General features: G+C 44.4%; 1 long non-coding RNA gene across 3 annotated transcripts in view; it reads right to left on the bottom strand.

Annotated features, from left to right (window-relative positions):
• Window positions 1-20,580, bottom strand: part of LOC101750153 — a 78,778-nt gene extending 58,198 nt beyond the window's left edge. Inside the window, exons 1-3 of one of the 3 annotated variants that reach the window (XR_005862100.1) lie at window positions 20,396-20,546; window positions 19,349-19,460; window positions 10,996-11,141 (exon numbers count right to left, since the gene is read on the bottom strand). This is a non-coding gene — a long non-coding RNA (uncharacterized LOC101750153). Of the gene's footprint in view, window positions 1-10,995; window positions 11,142-19,348; window positions 19,461-20,395 lie in introns of all 3 variants that reach the window. The other 2 variants (XR_006931385.1, XR_211378.4) reach the window with 2 other exon arrangements.
• Window positions 20,581-22,759: the final 2,179 nt, after the last annotated feature.

The raw sequence follows: 22,759 nt of genomic DNA, 5'->3' as shown, positions 1-22,759 counted from the left end.
TGAGGTTAAGAAGATGAAAGTTGCCTGGATTTTGTATTAGTGAGCCTAAATAAAATATCTGAATAGAGGAATGCTGGACATAAATGAAAATAGTGTTGTACCAGTCAGACGACGCTGGGACATGTGCCAACAGCAGATACCAAGGCAATAGATGGTCAGGAAATATGACACACAGACCCACTTGATTACTTGATAGATGCTTTTTAAAGCCTTTCGTCTGCCTTCATCCAAAGTTATTTCCGATGTGGTTCCCAAAACGAAGGAATCTTTGGCAAAGATAAACAAGACTAAGCTGCCTTCCTCTGCAAGCTAAATCAAAGATCAGAAAATACAGCAAAAGCAGAGAAAATTAAAACACAGAAGAGGAAATGCCAATCATTTTCCTGAGTAATAAATGCTAGGAGTAGAAATCCAAGGTTCACAGAAGGACCCGCGTCTCTATGGAGCCTGCACATTTCTTCCCTCCATGCTTCCCTGAACTCCACAACACTGACAGTTCAGTTTTGCCAATTATGCAACTTCTTAATGCTTTTGTTGCTTTTATGACATGTGTCAGCTGAGTGTGCAATCAAACCAAATAAGACTACCATAATAAAATAACCCACATTAACTAATTATCTTAATAACAACCCTGTTTAAAAGTGAGACATCTGATAGGAGAGATAGAAGTAATAATAAAAGGGCACTGTCAACTGCATGAACAGACATGCACTGCTTCCCATTGTGATGCTCCAAGGATATTAACCCCTGAAGTTCTGGGAGAGAAGTCCTGGGAGAAAGCAGAGGGTGAGGTTTTCTAGAGACTTTTAAGAAACCCAGATCATGGGGATCAAAACTAGAGAGAAGTTTTGGGATAGGAATGAGAAAGGAAAGACACGCCTAAGATGTATTTTCTCTCTTGTCTGAGAGTTGCCCTCTGCAGCAATACATGGGCTGCTGGCGACGAGACGGACCACAAAATAAACACAAGATTTATGAAGCAGACTATGTTGTGAACTCAGATTTTGTTCATGTAAGGAGGGAAAGGTCATCCCAGGAAATCACATTCCATGAGGCTCCACTGGCCTCCAAGGCATGGGAATACCACTGTCTCCACTGTTTACAACAGCACCAGCCTCCCAAAAACTGGGGGAAATGCAAACTGATGTAGCACCAACCACCATGTTCTTCAGACAGCATGAGAACTGGATCAGGAGAGCATCACTCTTGGTTATCTCACTTCCTCCTCAGAGTACTTCTGAAATCTTCAAAGACTATTCCCAAGGGTGAAAGTAACATTGTCCTACACACATATACAATCCATTCCACACTTTGGAGCATGAAATCATCCCTCGGTGGCTGAAAAGCATTCCAGGTGATGAAACAACACAGCTGTGTTTGTTGGGGAAACAGACTGAGGAAATCAGAATGCTTCCAACTTCTGTTCCACATGACACGATCCCCAAAGTTGCTTCTGCTTTGAAAGCTAAAATAAGAACATGGTCTTTCACTAAGTGTTCCCCTCTATAATCAGCCAAAAGACATGAAGCGTCCAAAGGTCAAGGAGTAACTCATAGTTGGGCTGTTGCCTTTCTTCACTGACTATGGTGGGAGCCTAGAGCAATAATCACAAAGGCTAGCATTAGCCTGGGAAGGCTAGTCTCCACAGGTTCCCTTTGTAGTCCATGCAAGGTGAGAGGCAGCTCTGGCAGCACCTAATAGCCCTGCACATCTTCTGCTGGAAGTCACCATTCTCCCAGCTCTGTTCAGAAAGGGAAGTGAGGAGAACAACCTACTTGGACCAAAGGTGCTCATTATGAATATCAGCCTCAGACATTTATTTACATCCGTTATGTTAGTTCCTAAGAATACCTCAGGCCCCAAATCTAGCCCACAGTGGACTGCGCTAAGGATGGTCATTTATGAGCTTATCAGCAGGAATAACCACTTTGTATAATCCTGTGTATGCGAGTTTTTATGTGGTAAGCTAAGTTCAGACTGTGCATCACATTCCATGTTGCTACAAGATCCTGTGTAATAGAACTTCTAGGTGTTCAGATTTCTTTCTGCAGCTCCTGTTTTTCCCCCTGTCTTTCTGTTGGCTTGCCCTAGTGGCATATTCAGTACATGCATTGTGTCTAAGGTGGATTTGCTGCAGCTGGTAGTCAGAAGAGGAAGGTAAGGTGTCTGTGCAGCATTGCCGTATTGCCAATGACACTGAGTTGTACCCAGCTCTGATCGCCCACGTTTCCTGCTTGTATTTGGTGTGTTTCTTTAAAAAAAAAAAAAAAAAAAAAAAAAAACAGGACCCAGCATCTCCTCCTGATTCAGACTATTCTTCAGCTAACAGGTGATTTTATGCACAAACACCTGAGTTATTCCTGTAGTTGTGCAAGCCTTAAAGAGAAATGAGGTTTTAATACAACTGAGTTTTAGGCAGGACTTAGGCAGGACTTCTGTAAAATCACCTGCTCAGTCTCTTCAGCCTAACCCACATTCTGGGGCTTTCCCACAACCAGAAACATCAGTGCACTATGCTTCTGAAACTCCTGAATAGGCAAGAGGTTTCCTTCTCTTCCTACAGAGCACTCTTTGTTATGGTAAATGAAACAGGCTGGAGGAGCATTTATCTGCCTTCTCAGGACTTTCACAAGCACACTCAGCCTGTTTGCAGCACAGAGGTCCTCAGGTCCACTGTGAGGCCAGTAGAGCTGCAAGGCCACCTGCAGCCACCACCACAGTGCAGGGTCTGCCAGAAAACACCCTCCTAGGAACACTCCTTTGGATGCATAGGTGGTTCTGGCACTGACCATTTGAGATCTCACCTGCTAACCCTCACAGTGCCTATACCTTCTGCAAGATGCCCACCGGGGGTGGATTGCTTATGTTACATTTCTGTCTCCACTGACGAAGAAAATGTGGAGCTGCATCTCACAGCTCCTTCATTTAAATCAGGAAAGAGCAAAAGTCAGTATGGGTCTTGTCCTTGAGCGCTGAGAGAATCCATGTAGGAGTGGATGTGTGAAGAAGAAAGGCTGCCTCAGAGACAGTGTGAACTGAGTGAGTAAGAGGACAGGGAGCTTGCTTGCCCAGTCAGAATTTTTCAATCTCCCCTGGATTCTATTGTCACTTCTACCTGAGGGTTGTTTACCATGTTCACAACGCATCAGGAAATTGAGGTGTCTAGTCCCGAATATAAAGCCAACCCCCAAGAAATGCAGCTCCAGAAATTTCTGTCATGCCCCAGGTTCTATTTCAGGATACTCTGGGGATATTCTGTGATGGAAGTGTATAAAAATACATATGTGCAGAGAACTCAAGGAGTTGAAAGTTTTGTAGTATAGATACGGCCCATCCCTCTCCCTGTCACACACACACACAGCTCATCATTAAGTGGGTGCAGCAAAGACCTCACCCCTTGGTGACAAGGAAGAATAGGTCAGGCATCATAGAGCTCTTTCTCTCTAGAAAGGCATCCCCTCCAAAACTTGCCCCGTTAAGATGGGGTGCGAATTCTTTTACTGCCATCAGGTACCAAAATGTCTCTTTCAAAAGACAGCTTCTTTTAAAAGACAGCATGGAGAATCCTCTTCTCTCTCCACCTCCATTTCTTCCATTCACAGTCTCATCAGTGAAGGGATAACCTTCCTGTGATGGCAACAGCCTGATGTCAAATGCAACACCAAACAAAGAAAATGCTCGCCCTGTTGACAACTGTCTTTTCACATCATTTAGAAGTTGGAAATGGAAAACAGACATACAAACAACTAGAATGTCTTTAGTAGACCAGCTTTCCTTCCAAGGAAAGCATCTGAGAGCTGCTCCTCTAGACCAAAACTACCTTTCTTTCCTTTTAAGACCTGAACTCAACAGGAGCTCTTTACACTCCAGTGACTGTGATTGGAGTCATTAAGGCTGTATGTGTTTATGTGGTGTTGAACTGCATTACAAATCAGTCAACACCAGAGCCAGCACACTTTTCCCCATGTCTCAGAAGTGTGGATTTATAAACCCTTTCACAGAAAAGGTCAGTCATGGAGAGAATAAATATGGTAAGTGTAGTTTACTCCCACCAGAATTAGATTTATTCGTACCTACTAATTAGCTTTAGTTATACAAAACACAGCTGATAGGCCAGAGAAAAGGAGTCACTGATAACAGTACCTGTGGAAAAACAATGGCATCAAAGTAGAAATTTCCCCCTGGTCCACCAGAAACTATATATGGACCATCTCAATAAGCACTGACAACCTAGTTCCTTCCAATTAAGTGACATCAGGAAAGTACTAGAAATAGGCTTAGAACTACGGCCTTTTCTCATTGCTACTTATGGCTAACTGATGTAATGCTGAACTGTTTATCACCATAATCCCAGCCTACATATCCTAACCACTGAGTCAGTATTTAACCGAATCTCTCAAACCAAAACAGTTGTATAGCAAATACTGCATGTGGTTTTCATCTTGTGTGTTCAAAAGATTGAAATGATTATTACCTATATTTCTCTAACAACGTGGTTCAGGGCCCCTTGGCTGGCCCTAGTCATGATCATTGTGCTGGGTCCTGGATAAACACGGAATAATGATGCCTTGCACCCTAAATAGCTTATAATCTAATTCTCAAGCAAAAGACAGCAGATGGACACCATGAGATTCAAAGACAGAGAGAACTCAAGGAACCAGGAGACTGGCTTCAGCCACTATCCATTTCCACCATCATCGTGTTTATCAGAAGTTTGAAATGCTTGATTGCTTGGAGAAAACAGCCTGCAAAACAGAGCTGAGGAGTTTCTTGCATTCATTCTATATATATAATGAACTGTTGTTGAACTGCAGCACATGCTAGTCAGCACATGCTTATACATGGCATGTCAGAAGTTAACTTTCTCTCTGAAATCTGGTCTTTCTGCAGGGAACATACCTTTGGTGTTCAGAGCCATGATCAGCTGCACGTTACCAAGATCTGTGGTACAGACCACAGTGGAAACTCAGCCTACATCTGTCTCACATTTCTTCAAGTCTGGACTTACCTCAACAAGTAGGTAGTCAGTGAGGGTGCCTGGAAGCTCTGCAAGAACTATTTGGATCATTTCTTGTTTCTGAAGAAATGAAGAAATGGTGCATCTGGATCATTGTCGCAAGAAGATTTAGACGTAAGAGGACAGCCATAATTTGAACTGACCAGAGTAAGTAGGGTTTACAGATACACCCACACTTTTGAGTGGGTACCACAAAAACTGCAGCTTCTGATCCAAATCTGCTCTGAGAACCAGACCCACACACCTCTCATGCTATGAAGATTTCATCAGAGATGAGAAACCACAGCACGTCTGCTCCTATGTAGATCCAGTCAGACGGATCAAACACAGGCTGGCTGAAGACAGCAGGCATCCTGAGAAACATTACGTAGGGATTCATCTGACCTAAATGTGGCCATATAAAACACTAGGTGCCTGATCTTAGCCAGCTGTCCATCCTTTCCTTATAGAAAGTGGCAGGAGGCATGTCCAGTGGATGAGTCATCCCCCTCTAACATAAATACCTACAGCAGATGGAAGGAGTCAGCCTCCAGCAAGGCTCATCTCTCCCCACTACCTATATAGCAAGCCCACACCAGCAATTTAGATCAGGAACGCAACTGCACTATGCATAATGTGGAATAATCCCACCCCAAATTACCCCCTTGAGCAGAGCTTCATGTCCTTGGCAGAAAGGCAGCGTAGGCCTTTCTCAGCACAAAGGGGAACGTCACACAAACCAAGCCACAAACAGACAAGCTGTGGCCAATCCAATGCAGGTAATGCAGGCAGAAAACACAGGGGCAAGATGCTTAAACATGCCTAAGCCTGCCCTCAGGCCTACTTTTCACCACCAGGAGTGGTAGATGGGTGAGAAAGGTGTCCTGCGAGGAGCTCAGGCCCAGGGCACATGGATCTGATGTGTGTTGGGCATTGGAGGCAGGACAAGATCTGGGGCAAGGGAGGGTTGAGTGGCTATAGCGTCTGCCTGGCACAAACAGGTTATGCTCTTCCTGACAGCGATGGGTGTGCCCTCAGCTCTCATCAAAGCTCGAGGCTGCCCCGGGCAGTGCAGCGCAGAGAGAATGACAATGAATGTGAGTAATTCGTGAAATTTGTGGGAAGACTATTCAGACGTCTGACTTCCTGCTTCTGCATGTACAAAGGAGATGTTTTTGTCTAAAGGAGTGGAAACAGCATGTGGCAGCATATGCTGATACGAGACTTCATGTGCAGAGGGCTATAAGCATGGAGGGAGGGGCAGGGAGAAAACACAGAGCGCTCCACGAGCACGCAGGGCTGAGCCACAGCAGCACTGACCCAGCACAGAGAGAGAGGGAAGTAAACCGTGGCCTAGAAGGAGCTGCTTTTCTATAGGAATTCCCCCAGGAACAATGGGGAACCAGCCACCAAAGCAAGACTGAGTCACTGCTCGCTTCCCATGGTGGTTCTGGTCTGGGGAATCACATGCCTACCCCATTCTCAAGGGCAGATTGCATTATTTCAGCCCAGGCCAAAAGCCTATTCATAAAGGTTAATCTGGATGGCAGCATCAGCTTTATAAAACAGTTCATCATTTAAACATCATCAGAAGTTTCTCAACAGAGTTTGAAAGGCTGCAGCAAAGGAAAACATTTTGCTTTAAATGCAGCCAAAGAATTAAATAGAATTTCTGTGGAAGCTATTTGCTGTATTCTCCAGGGCCCCATAGGAAAAAGGAGAACATTTGAGGTTAACAACAGTATTACTTTTTACAATCTGAGTGTGCAGAATCTCTTCCCAGCAACTGGAGCCACTTTAATATGAAACGCATCATTAGAGCGATAGAGCCCCGGTGATGGATGACACTGAGAGATCACCGGAGTAACCCTGTTGAGAGCTGGTGCTCAGAGAATGTACCACATTCATTTATAAGCCTGTCAGGATTGCTCTGGGTTTATTTTTAACTAAAATATCCAGGCCTTCAGCAATCCATGCCAGGGATACCCTGACTCTGCAGAATATGCCGAGCAGGAACAGCAGCATATGCTTTTGTTTTCATCAGCCAAAGGTTTCAAGTTAGGAGCATTCAGCATTAAATCAATGGCCATTTTTTTTCTCACCTCTTCTTTAAGGCTAACATCCAGTTGACCATCAGGAAGCCAAGATCATATACAGTGTTTGTCAGGATGGTACTGAATCATAGAGTGGGTAAGGATTTAGAGAGAGATAATCCATTTGTTTAAACTCCCATATCCCAAAGCAGGATCTTATGTGTATATATATATGTATTTCTCTTTTCTTCGGGAACATATTAGTAACAGAGAGATGAACAGGCCACATTTCTGTCTTGCTTTCAGAATTCCTTCCTGCCTACAGCATATGGGACACTCCAACCTGTCAGCTACTGCAGCTCAGCCATCAGAATCCAGGAGATCTGCTACACTGGGACAGTGAAAAATCTTGTATAGGTGTAGTACAAGTGCCTTGACAACTGCACAGCAAGGGAGCAAATAAAAGCTGGGGAAAAAAATGGGAAAAACAAACAGCTGCTCCTCAGCTCATGGCACAGGGAAAACACAAGAGGCAGTAAATGTTTGTTGATTTAAAGGCCCCGCTGATTTCAAAGTGACCAGCTGGCAGCAAGTGTTGATTTTTGGGCCATTTAAGCAATTTTCAGATGATGACACAAATGTATAAATTGCCTTGGGGACCTACTGGCAGCTCTCTTGTATTGTAAGGAGTCACTTACTGGAACACAACATATTGCAAGTGACAAGCAGAGAAGTCTCTTTGCAGAGCGCAGTCAGATGATAGAAAGGATAGACCCAGGACAAGGGTACTGAGACAACTGAAATGCCAGTTCATCATATCCACACACGGCTGTGGCATCCCCAGGAGGAAAAGAAAGCTTCAGAGGGCCAAAGCTGTGTGGGAGAACTGGTATCTACAACTTACACCCACAGCTAAAACAGTGGCTGTTATTTACATGGACCAACCCATCTGCCACAGCCATCCATTTAGTCCCTGGGAGAGGAGCAGGGTGGATGTACAAGATCATTTAGATCCAAGTCCACTGAAAAACAGAGCCACCTTGGAGCTAAAGTCTAGCCAGCAGAAGCAAGAATGGAGACCTATCTAGTTTGCCATCAGTAAAACTTCCATCAGATTGTTTGGAATCAGCACAGTATGAAGAATGCTTCAGTTACCAAGTAATGCTGCCTTCTTTGCATGCTCTTAACCTCCCATCTCAATTGCTGTTCATCAATTGCCAAGAGTTAGATTGTGGACTCCATAGGCTCTGTGATCCCTCAGGACTAGGGGCAACCACAAGTTTGCTAATAGGAGTGTAAGGAATAAACGGACACATGCTGGAGGGAACACAGCCCCCTGCTCAGCTGGGGTTCTTAGGTAGGATTTGTCCCGTTCAGTTTAACATGCCAGCACCAAAGACTGCAGTGGTGTGGCATCCCTTTATAACCACTGGTAGTGAAACAGATCATTTCTAGCATGCAAGCCATCTGGTCTGCTTTGGACATCTGAGTGAGAATGTGATAAATTGTACTCAAGAGTAACTATTTCTCTCCACAGACAGTAAGATAGAAGGCAGCAGTACTTGTGGGGATCCAATAGCAGGAGCAAGGCCCATCCAGATCTGTAAAGCATCTGGGTATTTTTGGATCCGTAAGCTGCTGAGAATATACATACTTGAACCACTTCATAAACAGGTGGGAGTGAAATAGCTAGCAAGAACAAGAAAGATTTGGTGTCTATAGGTGATTTCTACTTCGTGGTGATATAAATGATGAAAACAGTTGTTACATAAGCAAAATCTTTTCAACAGATGGCAAGAAAAAGATACATCTAGCAGTAAAATAAAAGGCAGATATTTGCCAAACTTTATATAAGAGAGCCTTAAGGAAGGAAAATGTTCTGGCTTCTGCCCTGTGTGCAGCCAGGAAGCAACTGAAGAAATAGGCTTTGATAACCGTATAAATGAAAGCCATGTGTCACTGGAGTAAGTCTGTAGACCAGGAACAGAAAAAAAAAGGTAAACAAATAAAACAGATGCTCTCATCATGACTGGTTTCTGGTTCAGAGACAGCTCCCCAGCAGTGTGTAACTCACAGAAAGTGAAGCTAAGAGGAAGTCCAAGTTCCCATGAAGCAAAGGGGAATAAAGCATTGTGCAACAGCTTTTCCAAACCAAGTGTGCATTCAAGCATTGCCCAATCAAATGATAGCCAACAATGTATGCAACAAAGAACTGATTGAATCTTGCTATAAGACACAACCCAAATGACGCTATTAAAAACCTTAATCTTGGAGCTGAAAGAATTGTGGCATGGCTTTTTGTGAGTAGAAGTTATAATGAAGCAGTGGTATTACACACATACGCACACACACACAGACTCTCAATTTCTAACACAGAGCTGGAGGCTGGAGGAACGGCATGTGGCATTATCAGCCAGGATTTTTCAGGCATAATGAATTTTCTCACACAGACAACTGTAGGTTAGGAAACGATCCTATTAATTACAGCTGATGGATAATCCCTTCTTTTCATACTCTCAACATGTTCAGTTAATAATTTTCAGCCACACAGGGTAATCTTCAAGTTTAGAGTCGGATTAATGAAATTATTAACAAGCAGAACAACCCCAACCGCACAAAAAACAACAGATCTCTCTGACAAAGTCCATGCAGAAGATGGGAGAGCACCAAGCGAAGCGCTCTCCATTAGAAGGTATCCTCAGAGACATCAGGGCTCTGATTCCCCATCCATTTCTATGTGTGTGTGAGGAGCATTTCCACCCCAGTCAATGAGGAGAGGTTAAATGTAAGAAGAATTGGCATGAATTTATGCTGTGTACTGAACAGCAGTATTCTCATGTGAGAGAGAAATGCAAGGTGTTGCACTTGGGCCAGGGCAATCCCTGGTGTTTATAGAGACTGGGTGAAGAACCCCTTGAGAGCAGCCCTGCGGACAAGGACTTGGGGTCCTGGTAGACAAGAAACTGGACATGAGCCAGCAGTGTGAGCTTGCAGCCCCAAAGGCCAACTGTGTTCTGGGCTGCGTTAAAAGAGGAATGGCCAGCAGGGAGAGGGAGGTGATTGTCCCCCTCTACTCAGCTCTTGTGAGGCCCCATCTGGAGAACTGCTTCCAGGCCTGGGGCCCCCAGTACAGGCAGGACGTGGAGCTCTTAGAGCGGGTCCAGAGGAGGGCCACTAAGATGATCAGAGGGCTGGAGCACCTCTCCTATGAGGAAAGGTTGACGGAACTGGGCTTGTTTAGCTTGGAGAAGAGAAGGCTCCAGGAAGACCTCATTGTGGCCTTCCAGTACTTGAAGGGAGCATATAAACAGGAGGGGGTATGTCTGTTTATGAGGGTGGATAGTGATAGGACAAGGGGGAATGGTCTTAAACTGAGACAAGGGAGGTTTAGGCTAGATATTAGGAGGAAGTTTTTCACCCAGAGGGTGGTGATGCACTGGAACAGGTTGCCCAAGGAGGCTGTGGATGCCCCATCCCTGGAGGCATTCAAGGCCAGGCTGGATGTGTCTCTGGGCAGCCTGGTCTGGTGGTTGGCGACCCTGCACATAGCAGGGGGGTTGAAACTCGATGATCATTGTGGTCCTTTTCAACCCAGGCCATTCTATGATTCTATGATTGTATAATTTTGTAAGGCATGAACTAGTCAGTCACAAGTCACTGGAATCCAGGTAGGGATGTGTAGAAGTGTACAGTTTTCGTATGAAGTCACATGAGATAATCTTTTGTCCTTTACAAATCTAAGAATCCATTGATTGCCTGCCCTAGATTCAGGAGAAGACAGCAAGATGTTGTATTAAAAGATGAGCTGCTCGGCGTGCAAAATGACACTGCGAAGACCCAGGATCCCGATGAAATTCAGAGCCCCCAGCCTGACGCTGAGGAATAAACTATGCCCTCTTCTGAGAAGCGATCCCCTGGCACCAGCTCATAGAGCTCCTCTATGATTCCCATTGTATCCTCACTTACCTGATGCCAAACCTCTTAGTGTCATCTCAATCCATTTAGAATTGGCCTTATGAAAGTGATGTTTGAAGAAAAACAGCATTTTAAAACAATCCATGCTGCATACATGAATAGTGCTGGATTTCAGGCAGTTTGTTCTTTCTTTTTCTCTGCAAACAGAAAGAGTTTAAATTTCTTTTGGTAATAACCCCTTTTGACTTGCCCACATGTAGACGGTAATTATTACTGCTTTTTACGGCTAGGGTATTTTAATCCCAACACATCTCATTCCCTCTCCCACATAGCCGGTCTTTGAAGCAACAATAACAAGTACCAGCTTCCCTAGGCCAGTTTGCAAATTTGCCTCACAGCTAAAACAGTCAGAGCAGCCTTAGTAGGTCAGAATTGGATTTCCCAAATATGACCCATTCCAGAAAAAGCCTTTTTCATATTGTTAACTTATTAATCATTACAGAGAAAAAAAGAAAAAAAAAAAGGAAAAAAAAAAAAAAAGAAATGCTGGGGGGTGCATGTCCCCCTGGATGAATTATAGACAGAAAATAACTGCCCAGCATGCTCTGGCTTCATGGAAGTCAATGTGAGCTTTGCCATCGGCTGCAGCAGAGCCACGATTTCATCCACTGCTCCCAATCCACATCTAATACGTCATCATTCATTGGTAGCAGCAAAGAGTTCACCACTGAGCCTCCCATTACCATATATAATATCTAGGGAAGCTGAGGTGTCCCTGTAGGGATCTGGCAGCCTCACAGGGTTCATCCAGATTTGTTTGCTTTTAATTACCATTACAGTCAAGGGCACTAGAAGCTGTGTGGAGTCTGGGAAGAGTCTGTTTTGGTTTTCCTCAGACACACATTATCCCAGCACAGCCCTGGCAGCTCAGTAGCAGTACCCAGCTGAGGAGCTTTACTGGGGGGCGTCCAGGTTTCCTACTAAACAGGGGGTGAAACCACTGCTTCCTCCCATCTCCCTGGGGAGTGTATCTTCTTGCAGATCCAAGGATACTCATACAGGCTTTTTTTTCTTAGGTGCGGGGCAAAGGCTACTGCTGCTGTGCTGTTAGCCAGTCCCCAGCCAGTTGTGCCAGCTGTGACACAGCCACATCTGCCCCCAACCTTTCACATAAACCTTTCTGCCCAGCAAGCTCAGGGTGTACAAGCGGTTCCATCTTCTACAATCAGACTCCAGTTAAAGCCCCCCATTCAGCCTAAGCTGAAGCATTTTATCTCTCCATTTTGTAATGCAGCCAAACTTTCCCAATGACAAGCCCTAACAGCTGATATGAATTTTGCTCTGGTGCTGCAGGAAAAGCGGTTTCACAGAAAGAAGGAGCCTGAGCTGCTTCATTCACAATTGCCCCTTGAACCCACAAGCCCTCATACTAAATGGGAGTGACACCTTTAACAGCCAACACTGAAACCCACAAGAACTAACAGATTGCAGCCTAAATCTGTGATATTGTCAACCCAAGAGGCATTTCAGCAGTTTTTTATTTGGTATTTATTTTCATTTTTCTTTTGAGTCAGTGGCTTGTTTCCCTATGACGCCTTGAGAAAAGGCTTACTTGTGTAATGTCTACAAACCTAAAATAACAGGGAATATTTAAAATGAGGTAGAAGGCAATTTAAAGCCCAGCTAGAACTCCTCTGCTGAAATCTCTAATGGTAGGAGAAATGTGCATTTCCAACACATAATTAGGAAGAGACAAATAGAGGGTGTGGAGTCTTACTATGGAATGTTAATTACAAGCAGATCCTGAATCCCCAGGTTGAGTTCCAGCCAGCTGAGGACACACATTGAAATGTACTTAGTGATATACTCATTTCTGCTTAATTACTTGTGAGACAAAGTGCTCACAGCCAAAGGATATTTCTTTAGGATGCCGAGGATATCTCTGAGAAGGACTGATAAATGTAAAAGATACACGAAGGCATTTCAGTCCACCTACTTGCCAATTAAGGGTATTTCACAACAACATTTTTGTAGTGCTCTGCGTTGCCCATTCTTAATGTCCCAAGTGATATGTTTTTTGCCACTTCCTTTGGAAGATTAGATAAGTCTTTCTTACAGCCAGGACTTTTCCCTCCTGTGATAGCCAGCTTATATTGTATTGTATTTTTTTTTTTTTAATATAGTTCAGCCACTTCTTCCTGCAAAAAAACATACTGTAAATAATTTCTCCCTCACCTCATTAACTGCACCTTTTGGGCAAACAAAGAGGTTGCACTGAAAAGGACATTTTGTTTGAATCATACCCAGTCTTTTCCAGGCAGGGATGCTGGAGCATCAACCAATCAGAGGAAAAGACCTGGGTGGGAAAACAGAGAAGGTTCCATATAAACTACTTCATTTTCAAGACCTCCTGTATTTCTAGTGTCTGAGAGCCCCATATCACACAATGGATGCAGTGCTTCAGATCATGCAGGGCCAAGTTGCAGATGACAGCTGGTGACAACTGACAACCAAGCTATTCATCCTCACCTGAGAACTGGGACCACAGCCCCTTTAAAGCACACTTCTAGATGGACCCTGTCAATTGGCCTAAAGATGTAGATGACGTGCCCAGATAACCACTGCATCTGGATGAAGGACTGATGGAGATGCTGTGCTGCAGTGTCAATCTCAGACTGAGATACAGAGTTAGTGGTATGAGCCTCAAGTGTATGGTATGGTCCTGTGCCATTCCTCTTGCATACAGATTCAGACTGTTTCCATTCTGATGAAAGGTAATGGGGAGCTGGCTTCCTCAGACATAGAAAAAGATGAGGTACTCAGTGAGTGCTTTGCCTCAGTCTTCATGGGTGGTCAGGCTTCCCATGTCTGCCAGGACCATGAGCCTCTAGGTGAGGGTGTGGGGAGTGGTTTCTGTCCCACTGTAACAGTGGAACAAGTATGAGTCCTTCTCATGAAACTAAACGTGTGTAAGTCCATGGAGCCAGATGATATCCATCCTAGGGTTCTGAGAGAGATGGCTGATGTGGTTGCTGAGCTGCTCTCCATCATATTTGAAAAATCATGGCTGTCCGGTGAAATCCCCAGTGACTGGAAAAAGGGAAACATTACTCCCATTTTAAGAAAGCAAGAAAGGAAAACCCAAGGAACTACAGGCCGGTGAGCCTCATCTCTGTGCCTGGGAAGATGATGGAGCAGATCCTCCTGGAAGCTATATTAAGGCACATACGAGATAAAGAGGTGATTGCAGACAGCTAGTATTGTTTCACCAAGGGCAGACCGTGCCTGACCAATCTGGTGGCCTTCTATGATGGAGTGACGGATTCGGTGGATGGGAGAAGGGTGATGGATGTCATCTACCTGGACTTCTGCAAAGCCTTTGACATGGTCCCTCATCACATCCTTGTATCTAAATTGGAGAGGTGTGGATTTGAAGGATGAACTGTTCAATGGATTAGGAATTGGCTGGCTGGATGCAGCAAAAGTGTTGTGATCAATGGTTCTGTGTTAGGGTGGAGGACAGTCACAAGCAGTGTCCCTCAGGGGTCGGTCTTGGGACTGGTGCTCTTCAACATCTTCATCAGTCACACAGACGATGGCATCGAGTGCACCCTCAGCAAGTTTGCAGATGACACCAAGCTGAGTGGTGCAGTTGATACGTTGGAAGGAAGGGAAGCCATCCACAGGGACCTGGAGAGGCTGGAGAATTGAGCCCATGAAAACCTAATGAGGTTCAATAAGGCCAAATGCAGGCTGCTGCACTTGGGTTGGGGCAATCCCAGGTATTTATACAAACTGGGAGAAGATCTCCTTGAGAGCAGCCCTGCGGACAAGGACTTGAGTGTCCTGGTAGACAAGAAACTGGACATGAGCCAGCAGTGTAAGCTTGCAGCCCCAAAGGCCAACTGTGTTCTGGGCTGCATTAAAAAAAGGGGTGGCCAGCAGGGAGAGGGAGGTGATCGTCCCCCTCTACTCAGCTCTTGTGAGGCCCCATCTGGAGTACTGCATCCAGGCCTGGGGCTCCCAGTACAGGAAGGACGTGGAGCTCTTGGAGCGGGTCCAGAGGAGGGCCACTAAGATGATCTCGAGGGCTGGAGCACCTATCCTATGAAGAAAGGTTGAGGGAACTGGGCTTGTTTAGCTTGGAGAAGAGAAGGCTCCAGGAAGACCTCATTGTGGCCTTCCAGTACTTGAAGGGAGCATATAAACAGGAGGGGGTATGTCTGTTTATGAGGGTGGAAAGTGATAGGACAAGGGGGAATGGTCTTAAACTGAGACAAGGGAGGTTTAGGTTAGATATTAGGAGGAAGTTTTTCACCCAGAGGGTGGTGACACACTGGAACAGGTTGCCCCAGGAGACTGTGGATGCCCCATCCCTGGAAGCATTCAAGGCCAGGCTGGATGTGTCTCTGGGCAGCCTGGTCTAGTGGTTGGCAACCCTGCACATAGCAGGGGGGTAGAAACTCGATGATCATTGTAACCCTTTTCAACCCAAGCCATTATGAGTCACAAAGGACTTTGCCCTGTTGCCCTCATCCTCTTTCCTACCTTATGCTTTTCTCTGTGAAGTGTTCTGCTGCATTTGACAGGGCTGTCAGCATGGTGAGAGAGGGCCAGGCTCAGACCTCTTCTTAGTCAAAGGAAATATGCAGCTTTCTCATCTCAAAATCAGATAAATCGAAAGTGCCAATGCCCCACCAGCCATAGAGGCAGTTGTCTGTAATTGCATCAGAGGGAGGAATCATATCCTATGTGATCAAAGGGCAGCGTCAATTGATTGCCATCCAGTAAACAGCAGAAAAAATCCAGGCAGTTTATTTCTCCCAGACAAGCATCGCAGAGCTCATGCTCAGTCAGGATCTGGAAGTAACCACCAGCATCCTAAATCCATTTGACGACAGTGTGTTTCCAGGAGCTGACAAAGCAACATCTTGGGAGCACAATGTGTGATGGCTTAGCTGGCATGATGTACCAGGTACATGATAATACTGCACATTGCCCAGTCCTCCTGAGAATCAAAGTGTACAGGCTAAGGATGCCCCTGTGCACTTGTGATCATCCAGGTGAGGAGAACACTCCCTCGGGGTGTGCAGATTTGCATTGCTGCCTGTTTGTGCTGGTTGATAACAGACATCCAGAGGATGCAACTGTCTGTCATGTACATAGCTGCCTGGCTTTGGAATAAGTGCAAGCTCAGTCACCAGGGGAAAAAAAAAATCAGACAGTTGGAAATTACTAAAAAAAAATAAAAACAAGAGAGTAAGAAGAAAAAGTATAGTGTGGATTTAAATATATATATATATATATATATATATATTATCAGTGCTTTCTGTAAATCTGCCACCTCTTTATTCCCAAACCTCTTGAGCAAGATGATAGTGACCCTGATGTCTGAGTCATATGCCACAGTCATCTCTGAGATTCATACCAAAGAGGCAACAGAAAACATCTAAACAAAGCCAGGGAGGACACTGTCTTCTTGGCCACTGAGGCCAACCCCAAATCCCACTGACAACAGTCTTCTGTTCCACCCACAGAGGCAGTGATGAGTCTTAGGCAACCCAGAAAGGAAGAACTGGGATCTGAAAGATAGGGAAGCAGCTCAGTACAGATACATTCCTTGAACTGAAAAACTCTGAGGTAAAAAGAAAAAAACAACATGGAAATTCATGCAGACTTCACCCGCAAAAGGATAAACCCTTCCTCACAGGAAATGACCCCTCTGGTGCAGAGATGGCTTTCAGCCCTGTCACTGTTTTTTACTTTTCCAGCATAGTTTAACTGCGCTCAGTCTGGGCTCGTGTCTCACAGCAGCCAAGGCTTCCCAGATTACTTTATGACTGTTGTTGCACATGCTTGGCAAATGGAACAACAGAGCCTCGAAGAGGAATGACAGGTACGAAACAGAGATAGGACAAAGAGCATACAGATTTAGAAAGACATATTACCTTCATTGTGGTGGGTTATGTTGAATAGCTGAAAAAATTATGCAAAAAGTGAGTCTAGATAAGCTTAACAGGACAAGTTGGAGCACCCAATGTAGTTCTCTTTCCCTTGACCAGTTCACAGTAGCCTAGAAGTTAGAAAGCTTCCTATTGATGACTCCCTATTAGCATGTCTCCAGGCCATTATCCACATCAGTCCTTAACTCAAACTAAAGATATATGAACCTCTAATGACAGACCCCTCCATATCCAACAAAGTCTTTTAGTACAACTTTTCTGAGAAGTTATGACATTATTCTCCCGTGACAAGAGGCAAGTTGGTCTTAATGAACTTCCACCACTGATTTCTGCAAACCTATCCAAACTTCCTTTAAAAACCAGACAGAACCAAGGGCAACACCCTGGGGGGTGAGGATGTTCACTCAGGGGATGAAATGACATAGTCTGTCAGTGGAGTTCCTTACAAAGGAAAGGATTTGCAGAGAGGAGAAAAGTGTTGTCTGTGTGACATTATACTTCCAACAACAACAATACTGATCCACATTAGATGTCAGTAGTTCAAGTTCTTCATCTGTTCATGATTCCTGGCTCATCTGCAATATGCTTTCCTAGTCATACCTGCTTGGGGCAGCTAGGAAAAATGAAGATGGCACATCCTGCTCTTTAACTTCTGGCTAAACTGTTCCTGTTCACAATAGCTTAGATCGTAAGTTGAATATCTGCACTTTGAGTAAACTGGAGTAAAAGCAGAGGACAGAGTTCAGCACATGGGAGCCAGATATGCCAATGCACCTAAAAAAGCTGCTTTAGAGATTAGGTTCAAGGACATAGGAACAAATACATGTTCTCATGTCATGGCAAACTGTTGTTTACCAGTGCAGCTGGTTGGCAGGCAAAATCCAGAACAATGCTAATGTTTGGTGGGCAAGATAAGCCAACGCTGAAGGAATGAGATGTACTGTTAGTGCAGGGGTCACTACAAAGACTTATTTCTGGATCTATTTGGAGGACAAACTCTTAAATACCAGATTTTTTGGAGAACAGTTTTGAGTACACAATTCCTGAAGAGTCTGAAAGCAGACTGTAGCCTTAAATAAATTGTTGGTTTATATTTGCCTGAATGCCTTGGTGGATCAACTGAAGAGCCGTAAACAGAAGTATGGTCTCTGTGTCAGAAGAGCAGATGGAAACAGTAGCCATTTGAGGGTTTTGTCATTTGTCAGCTTTTAAGATACACAAGCATTCAGGTTTTCCCATCCTCCGGCCTCATGTCAGAAGGCCTACCAACAGATGCCCTCTGAGGAGAACCAATCAAAAAGTTACCACGCCAAGAAAGTGGATTTTTCAGCTTAAGAAAAACATGCACAGCATCTGTTTTCCCAATAAAGAACTGAAAACATCAAGAACAGAAAACCTGCCAGCCCAAAAGTGCCAAACTCAAATAGGTCTTGGTCCGAACCCAGAAATTCTTTACTTTACGGAAAATAGAGTGAAAAAATTTGCATCAATTTTTGCCAAAACTCAGAGAAAACCCACACCAACTTGTGTTACTTCAGTGGGTTTGTTTGGTTTCAACCAAAAGCCAAAATTTTATTCACAAACCGATTCTAAGCAGCTCTCCTGCTACTCACAGAAACTACCGCAGCTTCAGGCAAGTCCTTCAGGTTAACACTAAGAGAACTCAACACATTGAAGAGGTGAAATTGAGAGAAGGAAACGCTGCAAACTCTTCCGTGCTTTAACATTTGTCCTTGACCTTTTAACAGAGCAGTAAAGGAAGGAAGTGGAAGGGACAGAATACCATTAGTGTTGTTTTATACTAAAGCTAATTTTCCTGAGTTCGTGACCAGTGCTTACACTGAACTTGTCTAAGGAAGGCTGGGCGTTGCTCTACAGAAGCAAAGAGACTCACTAAGAAGGAAAAAAAAAAACAGCTTGCTACTCTTCCTGCTTTGCCTTCCCACACCAGATTTCTCTCTTCCCAGGACCTAGACTCAAGTATATACCCCAACAACACCTGAAATCTATGGTAGGGCATGACCATGGTATGCAGCAAGTCCCTTCTCTTCTGCCTTCCCAAACTGCAGTTTTTCTGAAAGAGAACCACCCAAATGTCATCTGGGCTTAAATCCCCAGGTAAGCAGCAGCAGGTATCAATGGTATATCTCTAAATGCAGCATCAAAAACAAGCTCCCCGGTTGTGCAGAGTCTGTGGGAACACAAAAGTGACCCATGCTCCTTATTTGCATCCTCCCTTGTGATTTCTCTCTTGCTTCCTTTATCTGTTTCAGAATGACTCAAGCAACAGCACTCACTTATCAAAGATGAAGCGTTGCCTGGTCAGGCTGTATCATAGTATCTGGTCTCGCACTTAGTGTTTGCACAGCAAAGCACTTGTAGCACTAATGCTTACAGAGAACAGTGTTTCACTTTGCAAAATTAAGAAATTACAGATTTACCTCTCCTTGAGCAACTTTAATCCTTTTCTTTCTGATTCAACCCTCTGATGCATGGAACGAAGCTGGGTTTGCCTTGGCTTGTACAGCAGATGACATGCTTCTCTCCTTTGTCCTGTAGGAGGGGAGAAGCGGTATCAGGGAACTCAAATGAGTCATGAGAATGTTGTGCTACCAATCAGCAGATGAGATATGTCTATAGCAATAAATTTAAAGCATGTGAGACCTCTCTCCATCCCACCAGGCAAAGGGGTACAGACTGGCTCACACACTGACTGCAGCTCCCTCAAAACCTGTCCATGACCACCCCACTGAGTGCTCTGCCATGGCTTCTTCCTGGGATACAACTGGTGCCCCACTGGCATTATGAAATAGTGATTTATTCTGCATAATTCGGTCCCAAGTGGTATTCCTGTAGCACGGTGCTGAGTGCTGCAGGCCATAAAGGCATGGAGCCCAATGGGGTGGCACATCAGGGATAAAGGGAATCTGGGGAAATGCTGGCTCATTTCTGGGGCGGGCTGAGGCAAGTCATCCCGAGCTTGTGCTGTGCAGTGTTGGCACCCTCAGTGATTCCATGCCACTTTAAATGCCACCAGGTGGGGTCATCCAGAAGGAAAGACACTATCAAAAATAAAAATCACCCTGACATCCAAAGAGAAGAAGCCTGACTGAAGCACCGAGGTTTGAGATGTTCTTGAGCCAGGTTTTGTTTTGCCTTTTCTCTCTCTCAGAAAATGAGAGTAGCTTAATTTAAAAACATATATAAAACTAAATAGTTTTTGTTCTTGGTTATCTCCTCATAATTCTTTTGTCAAGGCTTGTCATATCACTGCTTAGTCTTATCCAACAAGAACTGAATTTAGATGTTTCTCATTTTCCAGTTTTCCTCTTCAATCTCCTCTGCCTTTGAGCAGTCAGGTAACATCATGGTTCTCTCCTACTCAGAAAGCCTCAGTTTATCCAAAAACCTTTCTCTGTGTACTATGCTTGCCATAGCACCCTGTTGTCGTTGACAACACATTACTGCAAAGGTGTGAAACCACTTACCGTATATTAGCAGATCCCAGAAGAAATTATTTTCCTGTTTGCATACAATGTGTGTCTTGCCCTCTGACCTTTGCATTGCATCAGAGCTGCCACTGAAATGTGGAGCAAACTGTGTGTTATAAAGTTCACAGTCCATCCACGTCACTGCATGAATGGCATTCCCAGGCAGGCTCATCCTCTTCAAAACGTCAAATTGAAAACAGCAATCTGTTTTAAATCTCTAAAAAATATGGATATTGAAGATCTCAAGGGAAATATTAAAAACTAATTTTCAGCACTGAAAGTAACGTTTCCTGCCTGACCTCAAAGTAATATGAATGGAGCAGGAAGTTGCTCTGAGACGATCTACCAAGGCTATGTTTCTATGAGGCTACTTAACCTGAGCCACTCAGGTTTCCAGTCGCATAAAACTACTTTTTGTGTTGGAAAGCAGTGTAGAATTTCATAGAATCATAGAATCATAGAACGGCCTGGGTTGAAAAGGACCACAATGACCATCTAGTTTCAATCCCCATTTTATTTAGTCTAAGGCACTACCCATCCCAGCTTACTTTGCTGGGCTACAAGGAACCAGATGTGATAAAAGGAGCAAATCCCAAATATTTATGTCAAACCTCAAACTTATCCTCAATGAAAAGGGCTCTAAGGAGCTCTGCTAGAGTTGTGAGAATCTACAGTCTGATTATTCAAATACCTCCCCCCCGAAATACATATAGCTATATGCAAATCCACAAAATAAATGCTCTGTCCACCAGTAATATTAATATAGTATCTTTAAATTAAATGAGAACTCTCTCTACTGACCTAACAAGACAACGATGTCATGTGTGGTTCTGTGTAAGTACCAACATTGCCTCTTTGCCAGAACCTGGCTGTGCTCTGGGTTTTTGATACATTAACGGAAGGGGGTGAAAAGTACTCTCCTAGGACCAGTACATTATGTGACTGGGTGCTCCTGAAGCAGGTGCTCCTAAAGTGTAGATGGAAAACCGGGAAGCTGCTGTCTGTCCTGGCAGAAGATGTCTGTGTGAGTCCCTCTCCAAAGCATGAGGGTGTTCCAGATGTCTGTTTGTTCAGATGCATCCACACCGGAGTGTGGGGGACAGGCAGAAGCCAGAGATAGATATCAGTTCCCCAAAATAAAAGTCAAAAAGGCAGAAATAGACCCCCTTTCCCTAGAGGGTCTGATGCATCACACGCACTGTATCATGTCTTGTGTGCTGGGAGAGACCTTTCCAATTTCTTCACAGAGGATGTCATCCCAACAACTCACCTGGAAGTTCTGCTTACCTGCATTTCTAAGGGGCATTACTTCATATGTTAGATGAGGATACATTTTCTTTTATTTCTTTCTTTCCTGAGGCCTTCAACTTGAGCTGTCATCGCTCACATGGCTGCCCAGGCCTCAGGCTGGTGTGACCCTGCCTTGCTGCTCTCAGGCCAACCTAATTGATTCCAATGGGTTGGCACTCTTCTTACACAAAGGAGGGGAGATTCAGGACTAGAGCATCTGCCTGGAGACAGGAACTCTTTCTGAATAGATAAAATAATTCACTGGAAGGGAAAATGTCATAGCTGTACTCCAGACTTGCCAAGAGAAGTTTCACTGCTCAGATTGACATCTGAAGGGTCAGAGTCACTGAGCCACTGCTTTGTACCTGAGGCTGAGAGCACATTTACAGATGGTGTCGAGCAGCTGCTCAGCCAGACCAAGGAGTTCTTTCCTAGCCACACAATAAATACATATTTTTAGCAGCAACAAAAATAGATTTCAACGCATGTCTTTTAAAAACAGATTGCGTTTCACATCCCTCTTTGATATTTAACGGGGATAAAAAGTACTAAGCTTATACTCTTTGTATGGGATCCCTAAATGCTGTGAGCACATCTGTCAATGGAGAATTGCACAACAAAATACAGGGTTTAAATAAACGTAACTCAAAGACATCATTAACCAAGGGAGATTTTTTTTGGCACGGGGATCTTCTGGACAATAATAGTGCTGCAAACTCAGCTGAACTTGGAAGTAATTCATTCTAGGTATGAATTTTTTCCCCTCCTTCACTTTAGGCTGTCAAAGTCAAACAAGTTCACCTTCAGATCATGCTGTAAGCCCACTCCCCCTTCGACTGTGTACTAAGAGAGGACCAAGGTGTAAAGGCTGCTGGCTGGGAGGCAGGCACCATTGATCAGTTGTTATCATAGAATCATGGAATCATTTGATTTGGAAGGAACCCTTGAAGACCACTTAGTCCAACTCGCCTGAAATGAACAGGGACACCTATAGCTTGATCAGGTGCCCAGAGCCCCAGTCAGCCTGACCTTGAGTGTCTCCAGGGACAGGGCATCCACCACATCTCTGGG

This window comes from Gallus gallus, chromosome 1 (genome assembly GCF_016699485.2).
Source record: "Gallus gallus isolate bGalGal1 chromosome 1, bGalGal1.mat.broiler.GRCg7b, whole genome shotgun sequence".
Taxonomy (NCBI): Eukaryota; Metazoa; Chordata; class Aves; order Galliformes; family Phasianidae; genus Gallus; species Gallus gallus.
Note: the sequence above shows the minus strand (reverse complement) of the source record. Positions and strands in the feature narration are given on the sequence as shown.